The 12,824-nt window shown below is 38.1% G+C and overlaps 1 long non-coding RNA gene across 1 annotated transcript; it reads left to right on the top strand.

Moving 5' to 3' along the window:
- Positions 1-2,401: 2,401 nt before the first annotated feature.
- LOC110016151 lies at positions 2,402-4,883 on the top strand. The gene is made up of 3 exons (XR_002291436.2): positions 2,402-2,487; positions 3,305-3,432; positions 4,593-4,883. It is a non-coding gene; the product is annotated as an uncharacterized LOC110016151 (long non-coding RNA).
- Positions 4,884-12,824: the final 7,941 nt, after the last annotated feature.

Here is a 12,824-nt window from a genome sequence, read left to right as displayed (position 1 = left end):
CTTCGATATCAGTTTCCTTTAAATCAGAGCAGACAGATATGTGTCTGCAGCTGTGGGAAATCCACGAGAGGTGCATTGGCTCTCCGGAGGGGAGGATAATACCCTCACAGGGCTTATATAGCACAGTCTGCATCTTTGAGACACATAAGAAGCAACCAACACAGGTGTGCAATAGATACATATGAAATTATGACCCGAAAATAAAAATGTCGGTTTCACATTATGAGGAATTCGACGCATTCAGCCCATAAATACGTTTATCTAAGAAAATAAGTTCAATCGATTAATTTAATATTCCTCTTTAAAGTCTCACTCCAACTAAGTTTTTTTCGTTTTTAAATGTGTTCAGTGGTCTTTTCATTAGGATTTTGCTGTTTTTAGCCAAAATCAATAAGCCTGTGTTGTTTTTTTTAAATAGTTTACTCAGCGTATGCCAATAAAGAAATGCTTCATTATTTTTTTCATACATTTTTTCTACATTCTTAACATTTATATTACAGCGGTATTGTAGCGGTCGACCTCTGATCGGAACATCGCAGGTTCGGTTTCCGCTCTGCCCGCCCATGTGTCTAAGTGTCGTTGGGCAAGACACTGAACCCCACATTCCTCCTGGAGGTTAGAGGTTGGTGCCAGAGTTCAGCGGTGTGTGAATATGTGTGTTCATAGGTGAATCAGACTGAGACTGTAAATCACTTTGGGCCTTCTAAGAATTTAGCAAAGCGCTACATAAATAGCGATAGAAACAGCGATAGAAACAGAAATCATTTCCATCAGTTGTTTTACTCCAAAAAGTTGTAACATGATTTTCTTTGCTAGTTAAATGGTTAAAAAGAAACTTTAAAACACACCTGTAAGCAAGAAAAACAAAGAAATATGAGTCGAACGAGGAACGAGCTTTCCTTCTGTGGTTTAGTCACACTGCTGCAGCTGGTTACAGATTCTCAATGGGAACAGCGCCGTGAGATGAAGCTTTTATTAATCAACAAGACAGCAAGGTCTCTGTGGATGACGAACGTGCATGTATGCTTTCATTGTCTACAGTAAACGCCTCCCAAAGACTTCACATTCACAAACCTCATAAACACTGCATTGTGTTCTGCACTCGCTTTATTTACTCCTTTACTCAAACACAAGAAAAACACCTCTAATGTCAAAACAACTGTTTCTGTTTATGAGATTTGTTTTAAAGATAGAGACTTTCTGCTTTCTTTCTTTCTTTTTCTCTCACAAAGAATTGAATCGGTTAGTTCAAAAAGGGGCCCCAAGTCCACAATTTTTCAAAATAGAGATATTATATGTTCTATGGTCTTCAAGGGAAAAGCTATCTGATTATGTGCAAAAAAGTCCCAAGTCCGTTGTAATGTATTGACTATGCTTGACATTTAAAATGCATTAAGTGCCAAATTCCTTAACTTTCTTTCATGGGTTCTGCTTTATCCCATAGATGGCAGCACTAGTTATCCAATATGGCAGCGCCCCTGTTTAATTCAAGAAGGGCCCAAGTCCAGAGACTTTAGTTTGCTAGTCCTCTGAAATGATAAAAGTGAGGTGCTTCATATTATAGCATTTGTAAGCTATGAACTGAATCTGGGTAAAGTATTAATCATTTGGTGCAGCCTCCCTTTAAGCTATGTAATTAAAATAATTTCCTGGAAAAACAAACCTCTTGGACTTGGGCCTCTTTTGAACTAGCCGATTCAATTGGTTCTCTAGGAGGCACTGTAGATAAATAAATGAGAATAAAGTAAAAAATACACAGGAATTAGGTGTTACACTGAGAGAAATAAGGCATTATTTTACAAAAATAAAGTTATTTAGTTTTCATAAGTTATAGATTGAAAATTGTACTATAATGTTACAAGATTATGAGGCAAAAGGCTGTTTTCTAAGAAAAATAAATTAAACAACAAGAAAATAAAGCAAATTTTCTGTTGGTGTGAGTGACGTAGAGTGCATTGTAAGCGGTTACAATTTTTTTTCTCATTATTTTGACTTTCTTCTCATAAATGCAACACTTATTTTTCATACTTTAAGATTTTTTCTCTCACATATTTCTTTGCGTTTTTGGTGGCCCTAATACTCCATAATAGTTCGTTTTACTGACACTAAAGTAACCAAAAAGAGAGTTTACTGGCATCATTGGGGGACATGAGGGACATCCTAAGTGTGTGAGTTTGATTTTGTGTGAGCCTGCGTTGGACTGGCAAACCATTCAGGGTGTCCTTTTCCTTTGCTCAGCAGCAGCTGGGATAGGCTCCAGCATCCCTGTGACCCTAAAGGTCATTGGGTGTACTGTTTGTTGTTGCTGGCTCCTAATTGGGTCCAGCTGTTTCTATTTAGTCATTTGTGTTTTAGGTATTCAAGGAACCCTCACAATGTCAGTGGTGTTGGAATTTTTTAGTTGGTCACCTGTGTGCCATGCTGCCAGTTTTGTGGAAACTGAGCTTCCTGCTTTTGGGTCCTTGGTGCCCCCCGTCACACCATAAGGTAGTGGTCCTCAACTTTTTTCAGGCCATGAAACGGTTTAATGTCAATATTTTCACGTACCTGTATTAGGCTGAAGTGAGCGTCCGATTAAAAAAAACAAAAAAGTGTTTTGTTTGCTTAGCTTTTAGTTTCCATTAACTTTTAAGGGTACAGTTTATCTTCATCCTCTGTAAAAATACCTGCAGTGGATTTAAACTTTATTTGTACACTAGATGTTGTGTAGGAACCATGTGATAGGAAAATGTGATATAGATTTTCCTTTAATCGGTGGTCCCCAACCTTGAAGTAGTTTTTTAAAAGTAAAACTTCAGAATCCGGTTATACATAAAATAGAATAAATGTGGGTCGTGTTTCAGTACTGACTGTCCCACCGACCGGTACCAGTCCACAACCACGGGGTTGAGGACCACTGCCAAAATGGATTTTGGATGGATACTCTTGTTCTTTCTCTCCAAATACATCCCTCTATATTGATCTAGGTTGGATCAAGGCTGCTGGTTCTTTTAAGAACCATATGAGCACATATTTGAAGCCGAGAAGAGATATTACTTTCTTCTATTGCTGATGAAATAAAAGAAGTGAAAACAGAGACTTCTCAGATCCAAGCCTTATGTGTTACTGGATGAAACCAGCTTTAAAAAAGCTTCTTGGAATGTAGTGAGGGCGGTAACACACACAAAAAAAGGCTTTTATCCAACAGCCTCTCTGTTCCACACAGTTAGGAGTAAGGCCTCTCTTACCATGACTCAGCATGTTTATAAAATCTTCAAAAAAACAGATCATTCATTGTTAAGGGCCTGTCACAATGTTTTTTTAGGTTTAACAAAGCTGTCAGCTGAAGGAGCAGTGGGGTCAGGCTGTGCTGACACGGTCTTTGCTTAGTGGACTGATGTATCAAATGAGAATCGAGGAGGGAGGGTGTAAAGAAATACAACTTCCTTAGAGGTGAGCCTTTTAACCTCACCACAATAAGGGGAGGCATCACAACAAAAAGGGCCGCTGCGAAGCATGTACTCAGTAATCTGTTCAGTCATGCGTCAGTGTCAGCCCCACACTCCATGCCATCACATTTCTGCCTGCTTGTAAATACTTCAATCACAGCGTGTCTTCCCTTGAGGAATTAGTTTTTTTTCAACCAGAACAGAGTTTTAAATTCCAACCTGCAGCACATCCATCCATTTGTGCAAAATCTGTATCTTCTGTGTCATTGAGAGTTTTCAGAAGATGTGATAGACTGGACTTTGTAAACAACAACAAAGAGGCAAGAGGGTCAGCGAAACGATCAGAGGGGAAGTTATGAATTAGGTTTATGGAAAGATTTTTAGAATTATGGAAGGGTTCTGTGTGAGGAATTTGCTCTTCAGGTATGTCACAATGTGGTGTGACTAGAGTGGCCTGGTTAACAGGAGGCAGATGGCCTTAAAGTTCAGGAACAGGTTTTTATTCTCAGCTCACACATCTTGGCTGCACAGCTTACCCAAGCTCATCCTCCTGCTTCACACTGAGCTCCTTCCCTTTTATGGGCTCCAGTTAATTGTCTGGCCACTCCCAGGAAGAAAAAGTAAATATACAACAAAAGATAAAAATGTCTTGTAAATCATACAGTTGAAGTCATGTAAAACAAAAAAAAACATAAATAAACAAACAACTCAAATCATTACAACCAAAAGGTATAGAAAACCAAATTCTTTCCACTTCCTATGCCCAACTCCCAAACAGGAAGTGAAGGCCTCGGCCACCATTTTGGTTTTTTGGTACCAGGAAGAGAAGGTGAGAAACATGACAAAATCAAACAAATTTTTAAACATTTGTTGGTTGTGTTTTAAAAGTGATGAGCAATTACAGGTGACAAGTAGATACAACTTTGTCACAAGGTAAGCACAGAATTCTATTAAAATGGATAGAATATTGAACATTTTAGCCCTTAAAACAGCTCAGATGGGTTTTAAAGTAACCTCTGTTTAGGGAAAAGTCAATCAAAGCAAGAAGACAGAAATCTGTAGTCAAATATCTTACTGATGTACAAAACTTTGGAAATGTAGACGTATCTCTGTCACGAAAGGCCCTGCCTGCAAATATCAATGCATGTTTCTTTCATTTTGCAGCAACACACAGCAAAGGACTCGGTCCACCCTGAAGAGCTTCTGTGCAGAGATAGAAAGTATTTGAAATATAAATAATAACTTGCAACACACAGTAGAAAAAGAAGAAAAAGAAACCCCTCCCGACTGAACATACATGGCTGAACACACGTTCAAGAACCAGCGTTTAGCCCATTCTCAAAAAAGGGTCAAATGCCTGGTGTGTCTGTAGATATAGAGATGAGACATGAAGGACATTCACTTAAAATAAATCATGTTCCATAACTGAAGAAGCCTCTCTACTTTCCCAACTCACCCTTCATGCTGTGTTTTATTCATTTTATTTTATTTGCCTCCTTGTTTGGAGGTTTTTTTAGCTCTAAAACTGTAATATTGTCTTTGGTGTGACCGCACTCCCTCCTGTGCAAAATCTTCCTTGACTCTCAACAGCAGTTTTTGAGGACACAGTTCTTCATTTGGGCTGGAACTTGTTCTTTAAGATGTTCTAAAAATACCTTTAATGCCTCAAACACATCTGAGACTGAGAAACACGTGACATACTGTGAAGTGTTTGCAGAAAAACAAAACCCTGCACATACGTACACTTGTCTTATTTATTTCTTTGTTTTGTGAAGTGATAGTTTTCCTTATAAACCTGCTAATTATTCGTCATGAATAATTACCTTAATTACGCTTGAATTTTTACTTTTATAAAAACTTCAAGACCTACTGTTTCAATGTGAGCTCCCTGATAGTTTTAGGGCCTGTATATTCCTCTGGAATGGGGTGCCCTGCAGCTTTATCTCCATTAAATATTCCAGACCACTGCACCACAGCCTCCAAATCAAGCGTTTTTCCCCCTTACTTGATTATTTTCAGACGATACTTTGACGTTCCCTTGTGGTTTTCATGAGAAAACATTGATAAAGATTAAATTAAAATACGCAAACAAGTTCTTTCTGTTTGGAAAAGGACTTTTTGTTTGTTTGTTTACCTGCTTCAGGGGGGGCTTTTTCAAGGAAAGAACAGATTTACCTATCCAGAAATCAGAGCTACCAGGAGGGAGCAAAGAACTCTTAAAAAATCATAAGTCCCCTCCAGGGTAACTTTTTTTTCATTGTTTATTAATCAAAGAAACAAAACAAAAAAGTCATGTTTGTAAGCAATTTTCTCTTTATTCTTTGTCCTATCTTCCCCTTTTTAATTGTTTTCTATTGTATGTCCATAAAACAAAAAATAATTAACTTTTTTTGTGATGGGATGAATAATTGTAAGAGCAGCAGAAAGATCTTAGGGGCGTTTCTTGCACAAAATGTAATTAGAGGGGCTCCTGTGCTCTGCTAATATCCTCAGACTGATAGCTTGCACAGCAGACAGCAGCTTAGTAAGGAAAAGCCTCTTATTTTCTTGTGAATTGCTTGCTAAAGGAGTTGATAACCTGCATTAAAATTCCTTTGGCGGTTAACAACAGCAACATTTGCATTAATTAGCCTTTTTGTTCATGTTTGACCAGCAGGGCCCGTGAGGAATTCAAGGCGCAGTTGGAAATATTTGCATTTAAGAATGAACTGCGGGTTAACTTGTTCTTAAAACTTGAGGCGGAACATTGAGGGGTTGAAGGTAAAAAAATTAGGTAATTGACCTGGGCCGGGGTTGGCAGGGCCAAGCTGTTTGAAGTTAGGCTTTTTTTTGGTGATCTGTGCTGGATCGTTGCAGCGCAGCCTCCAAGTTTTCACGGTCCTTGACACACCAGCAGCAACAACATAGCTTCAAATACCAGACAGACACTTTTTTTGTGAGTGAGGTCCGAAGTTTCAGGTCCATAACTTTCACTGTAAAAGAGAACTGGACTAAGCAATCCCTCCCCCCTGGTGTTCTGAACAGGAAGTACCCGCTGGCTCCAAAAAGCCCAAATCTCATCACTTCTATCGATAAATAAACAATTATTACTCAGTCATTATATCTGTCAGAACAACCATATTTAATTTGCTACCTCTTTTTAACATCTTCCTGCTAACCCAATTTTCTTTTCCACAATATTTTTTGTAAATCGCAAGTTATTCAAATTATAAACGGACTAATCAGAAGCCTCAATCAAAGCATGTGGTACCCGCAGATTCTCCTAGGCCTGCTTTCAGTAGAAGGGGTGTGGACTTTAAACATGCTCACTTCTGATTGGCGACAGTAGTTGCCATAGAAACGTTTATTCAGACTACTCTGACTAATCACTGTTGCATGGCTCCAACATGGCAGCGACCGTATAATGGGACAATGGTGACTGAATTGGCTTTATGTGGGTGGAGCTGGAAGTTAACCATTTTCTATGGATGACATCACACGCACTCAGTTCAGTTCTCTCATGTAGAGTCGATGGTCCATGATCTGTTGGGAAAAATCCAGAAAATAGTCTGTTAGCTTCAGTTACAATAGTTAAAAGGAGTGCCTGCTGGTACCAAGAAGCCAAAGCGCCATTAACTTCTATTAGGAAATAAATAGCTATTACTCATATTTGTGACAATCTTGCTCTGTACTTTTTTTTTTTTTTCTTGCTAACGCTTAATTTCTTTTGCATGATTTTTCTCTTAAGTGCATATTATTCAATTTATCAACTGACCAATCAGATGTGGTAGGGGTGTGGCCTTCGAATAAGCTCTCTCCTGATTCCGACACTGACCAATCACTGCTTCCTGACATCGTCTGGTTGGGAAAAGCTTTACATGGGTGTATTTAAGGCCGACATTTTCTGTCGTGCGGTTGCTTTGAGAGGTTGCTGCTCCACATGGGAATGCACATTACACATGTAGAAGAAGCACAATAGTATCAACAAAGCTGCGCATGAGAAGTCGTGCAGCAGGGTGGCAAAAGGAAATAAGAAGAGCCAACAAACGTCGGTTTTTAAAACTCCAGCTGCTTTTTCTTGAATTTTCTAATTGACGGTTCACAGCTCGGGTCAGTTCTTTGAGACCATAAAAGAAGGTGTTTAAGCTGGAAAGCTTTGCCCTTGACCCAACCAATTTGAAATTCTCACTAGTTGAAATCAACTTCATCGTATTTGAATGATGCTCTTTTAAATGTTGTGAAGATATGGAAATTAGACAACTCTGCTCTTTTTTTTCTGAACCTATAAAACTATAAAGCAAAGAGGCTTCTTTTTCTCATTATTGCAACATCCTAAGTGATCACACTGTCTCTGATTTTAACATCTTTTCATAAAAAGGGGTTAGTTCGTACCATTTTTAATCTGGAATAAACCAAGGATTGAGTTTGCAACCGTCAAAACCCACTAAAATCAATTTTTACATCTGCTTGCCAACAGTCATTTTTTTGTATTTTCACCTGTTGTACATAATCATGGTGTTTCAATCCTGTTTGGTAAATTACAGTCCACAGATTTTGTGTTTTTGGCCTAAAGACAATCAGAAAATATGTTCAGAGAGAGAGAAGGGTCACATGTAAAAATAAATAAATAACACCCTCAATTCTTTTGTGAAACATGGCGTGACAGCTGGGAGACGTGTGTCAAAGTCCTTTTTCCTGTTAAAGACACAACATTATGTGTCAAAACGTAATGAAATTCATACTGAGGCACAGTGAAATGATGTCCTCTTCTTAACACAGCTGACGGATTACTGACACAAACAAACTGGCGGAGGGGAGCTTTTTTAAAAATAGCATTATAGTACGAGACATTCCCAAATAGATTCCTTTTTTTTTATCCATATATTTTTTTAAAAGATTAATTTAAAATGCATGTTTGGTGCCTAATCTTATGGGATTCCAGCTTCTATTCTGTGCCAAATGATTGACATGACTCAAATCTGTACAAGCAGCTTCATCTCCAAAGGCACAGAAGTTCTGCCTGCTGGAGCTTCTGAACAGGGCTTTGCATTTGGACTCTGAAGACTTTGAACATGAAACATTTTGTGAGAAGTTAACAGATATTTAAGGCTGAGGGATACTTTTGAACCTTTTTTCTTTTGGACTTAATTATTTTAGAAGATGATCTTTTAAGCTAAAGCTGATATAATCCTTTTTTTCCCCCCTCAAAGACAGATTTAAAAAAAAAAAAGATGTATAATTACAAAAAATTAGAAATGATTTGAGGCAGTGAAAGACCAAAGAGCAGGAGTTCAGGGCAGGTGGAGGAAAAAAAACATTTACAAATAAACTACAACTAAAAAAATAAAAAACTTAAAAAATAAGAAACTTAACAAAAACAGTAAAATAACATCAATTCTGAGATTAAGAAACCAACATAACTGAAGGAAAGTTTTAAAAGTAAGGTGACAGGACAGAGGATGAGTAAATAAAATAGGAATTATCATCTTAAACACACAGAGGATTAATTAACTGAATGGGAAACAGCCTTGGTAATTGGCATATTTAACCAGGTGTGAACACAATGTGAAGCAGAGTGAAACCCAAAACAGAACAAGATAACCTGAACAAAAAAACCAAACAAAACAAAATTAAAGGCACAAATCCAAAAACAGCAGTGTAAAGATTAACATCTGTTCTTTTTTTTTTTTTTAATCAAGAGTTGTTCCCTCGTTCTTGTTTTAATTTGGTCTTCTTTTTTTGACACATGAACCCTCTGCTCCCAGGAAAACTCACATGGGTTTATGCACACAGCCTGCTGCCGACTGGATATCTCAGTCTTCATCTTATGTGAAATTTCCAAGTGTGTCTGCTGTACTCCTGGATGGAGTAATACCTTAAGGGTGCTTGTGGCGCCTCCGGTGTAGCATGTAAGTAACTACAATCTTTTTCAAATGACATTTTTTCATGATTCACAAAGATTTGAATAAAGAAACACTCAGAAATGCTAGTTTAATGTTAACTGTCTTTATAGCTGTCCTCTATCATGAGAAAAATACTATAAGATTGTGTGTAAAAAAAAAACCCACCAAAAACAAGATTTTCAAAGTCATTCTTGATAACGCCACAGAAATGTATTTGTAATTCTAAAAGCAGTGTATGTGTGGGTTTTTCACAGAAAAAACATAATTATGAAGTCATTTTTATTTATTTTATTGATTTCAGACATCATTGTGAACCAAAAACTTGCAATAGAACCAATGGTCTAAACTTTTTTTGGTTTTAATTTCATGTAAGCATTCGATTTCTTACCATCAGATTTTATCACTTTAAAGTCATCTAACTGGCTTCCTATGTAAAGTGCAAAGGAGTCTGCTGTTGCAATAAGTATTTACTGAAGCACAGAACCACTAACCAAATTTCCCCTCTGCTGGAAATGCAATATGTAACAGTTGTCATTTCCAATTACTCAGACTGAGTAGGAGGCAGGTGATTGACCCTGTAAACACGATTTGTGCCTGAAGATGTGTAAAGCCAGCCACAAACGATGATAATGGACAGTTTGAAGTGGCTCACCTCTGTCTCAAAAGCTTTTGCTGCACCGTAATGATCAGTGTTTGCGTGGCTCCTGGTTGTTGTTTCTAGGCCAATCTGACAAAGACTGAGATTTTGTGTTTTACTGGAGTGGAAAAATATGATTCTGGAGAGACAGAAAACGCCGTCAAAAACCTGCAGCACTGTAAGCAAAAAGAGTCCTAAGTGAGGAGATGCCTGTGTACGCAGAGCTTCTAACATATGCGAGGGATGAAGTGTGGTAGCAGAAACGGTTTATGTCCTTGGCAATGAGAAGTAGAGCAAGTCTGTCCTGACAGCCACTTATTTACTAGAAACACCAGGGTTTTGCTTTGGGCTTTTAGGAATAAAGAAATGCTAAAGCCATTGACTGACAAACAGCATAGTGGTGCAAATGAGAATTCAGAAAGGTCTTACTTTAACAGCAATGTGCCTGTGTCCCAGTCACTGGTATTGGATGTGGCAGGAAATGTTTATTCCTCCCATATCCAACAATAACCGATGAGATGAAACAATTACAACACATTTTTCGTGCTGTGCCAAGTTTAGCATTTACAGCTCTCCTGGTTGTTAAGCATCATTGCGACTGTTTTTGGGTCTAATTTTAGCCGTAACATGATGTGTGAGCTAGATATTCATGTTGTGAGGAAGTATAGACCTGTCCCCAGATGGTAGATTTGTTGCCAAGCAGTTGTTTTTCACAACGGGTTGATGCAGAAGTCTTGGTTAAATGTAGGCTGAAGTGAACCAGTGTAGGATATTTAGGTGCCAAAATGACTCACTCTGTGGTTTATGTGTAAACATTTGTAAGCAAATTTAATTGCAGTGTTACTTAATAAAAAATCTAACTGAAAAAAGAATTAATAATACTTATTTTAGTAATTAAATCTTTAAAATAGATGGTAGGAACTAAATTATGGCAACTATGTAAAAAAATAAAATAAACGGTAAGTACAACATAATGGAGATGGGATTACATCAATTTGCTTCTTACCACTACCTTTCCATCGTATGGGTCGCATCCTTTTTACTTCTCGGAAGTGCCAACCATTTCAAAATCGTTCCGGAGGAGAAATTGATGATTGCGTTTTGTGCCCAACCGAAATTATATGACACTGAGTCTTTCATATGTCAGAATCCAGCTGTGAGAAAAAAAAGCATGGAACAAGATTTTTAATATTTCCCACCAAAGTTCTTCCAACTGTGAGTGCATGCACTAGTGTGGGGTTCTTGAACCCAATGAAGAGGCCCGGTATGTTGATAGGTTGACAAAATAAACTCTGATTTAAAAATGTGCGACAATTTTTCTTCAAGGGAATAGAATAGTAGGCAGAAATTAGTAACACCTAACCATCATTGGTGTGGTGGATTAAGAAGTCGGAAATGTTACCAGAAAAAAGAAATGAAAAGTGAAGATGCTAGAATTTTTTCCTCCTTAAAAGCTCTGCCCTCCAGTTTCAACAAGGTGAAGAAACATCAAAAAGCATCCATTACCAACCGTGTGGAGGCCGGACCTAAGTGGAGAATTTTGTAATAGATCACTCTGTGTGAGCAATCATTGTGGTTTGATGGATGTGAAGGAACAAATTTTGCCTCTAATTTCAGATGGCTCACTGACAATAAGTTACTCTCTTCACTGCTGGGATCATGGAAGGAAGTCTGTGGTCTGCGCATCACATTCTGCCACATCTCCCCATTGAGACGGGAGGGAAGAAGCCTTTTTAGATCAAACGGGCCACAATTTTAGTTTTGCATCAAACACGGAAAAGAGATGGAGGACAAAATAATGTGGATATTTGAGAAATTATTTCAAATTGGAGCAGGGGATTTCTTTTGACAGCTGGCGAGGATGAGTGCGTGCAGCAGTCCTTTATTATCCTGCAGGCTCTGTCAATAATTTGAGTGTATTCACAAAATATGGATAATTCACACATGATGCAGCTTTTACAGGAATCCCAACTGACAGCAAATAAGTCCCATTTGCAAGTCACAGCTGTGCAAGAGTACAAGTTATTACTCTGGGTCAGAGTCTCTTGATTCTTTATGGAAACTTGAACATTGGGGATTCTGTTGTGTTTCTCTTCACGTCAACTATGTTTTCAAAGACAAGGGCATAATAAACCCATTTTATGGATTGGGAAATGGAACAAAAAATATTTTACTCCTGTTTAAGAAAGCTTATTTTTAAAGGATTTATAGAAAATTGATCTTTATCCACCCGACAATTTCACTGCACTTTTTAGTACTCGCACCCTTTACCCCACAACAATATACACTCCAACACACACGCATACACAAATATACATGCAAGGAAGATGGGACCTCTGAGCCTCTGTCCCCTACCCCATCCCTGGTGGGGGGAACCAGGGTGGCCCAAGCGGTTGAGCAGGTCATCCAATGATTGTAGGGTCGGAGGTTCGATTCCAACCCCCAGTCAATGCCTGCCTCTAGTGTGGCTCCATTGGTGTGTGAATGTACATGAATGTCCTGGTGATGGTCAGAGTCATCACCAAGTATGAATGATGAGTGAATGAATAATAGACACATTGTAAGTGCTTTGAGCGTCTGGAAAAGTGCAAATAAATATAATCCATTATTATAAATATTTCCTGTTTGGAACTCAGGGGAGAGGTGGGGTCACTCAGTCCAGCTCTTATGTACAGACTGACTAGTCACTTTTGGTAAAACAAAAAAAGGAAGTGCTTTGGTAAACTATAACACTGATGTAATTGTGCTCTACTAAATAGTATATAGTCGGAGACATTTTAAGTGATGCTAAATCACTTAAAAAGTACACAAAGTTAATTAAATGTTAAAACAAAAAGAACAGCTTGGAATCTAATTAGATCTTCTATCTTCCATGTC

This window comes from Oryzias latipes, chromosome 13 (assembly GCF_002234675.1).
Source record: "Oryzias latipes chromosome 13, ASM223467v1".
NCBI lineage: Eukaryota > Metazoa > Chordata > Actinopteri > Beloniformes > Adrianichthyidae > Oryzias > Oryzias latipes.
This window is presented reverse-complemented; position numbering and strand designations above follow the sequence as displayed.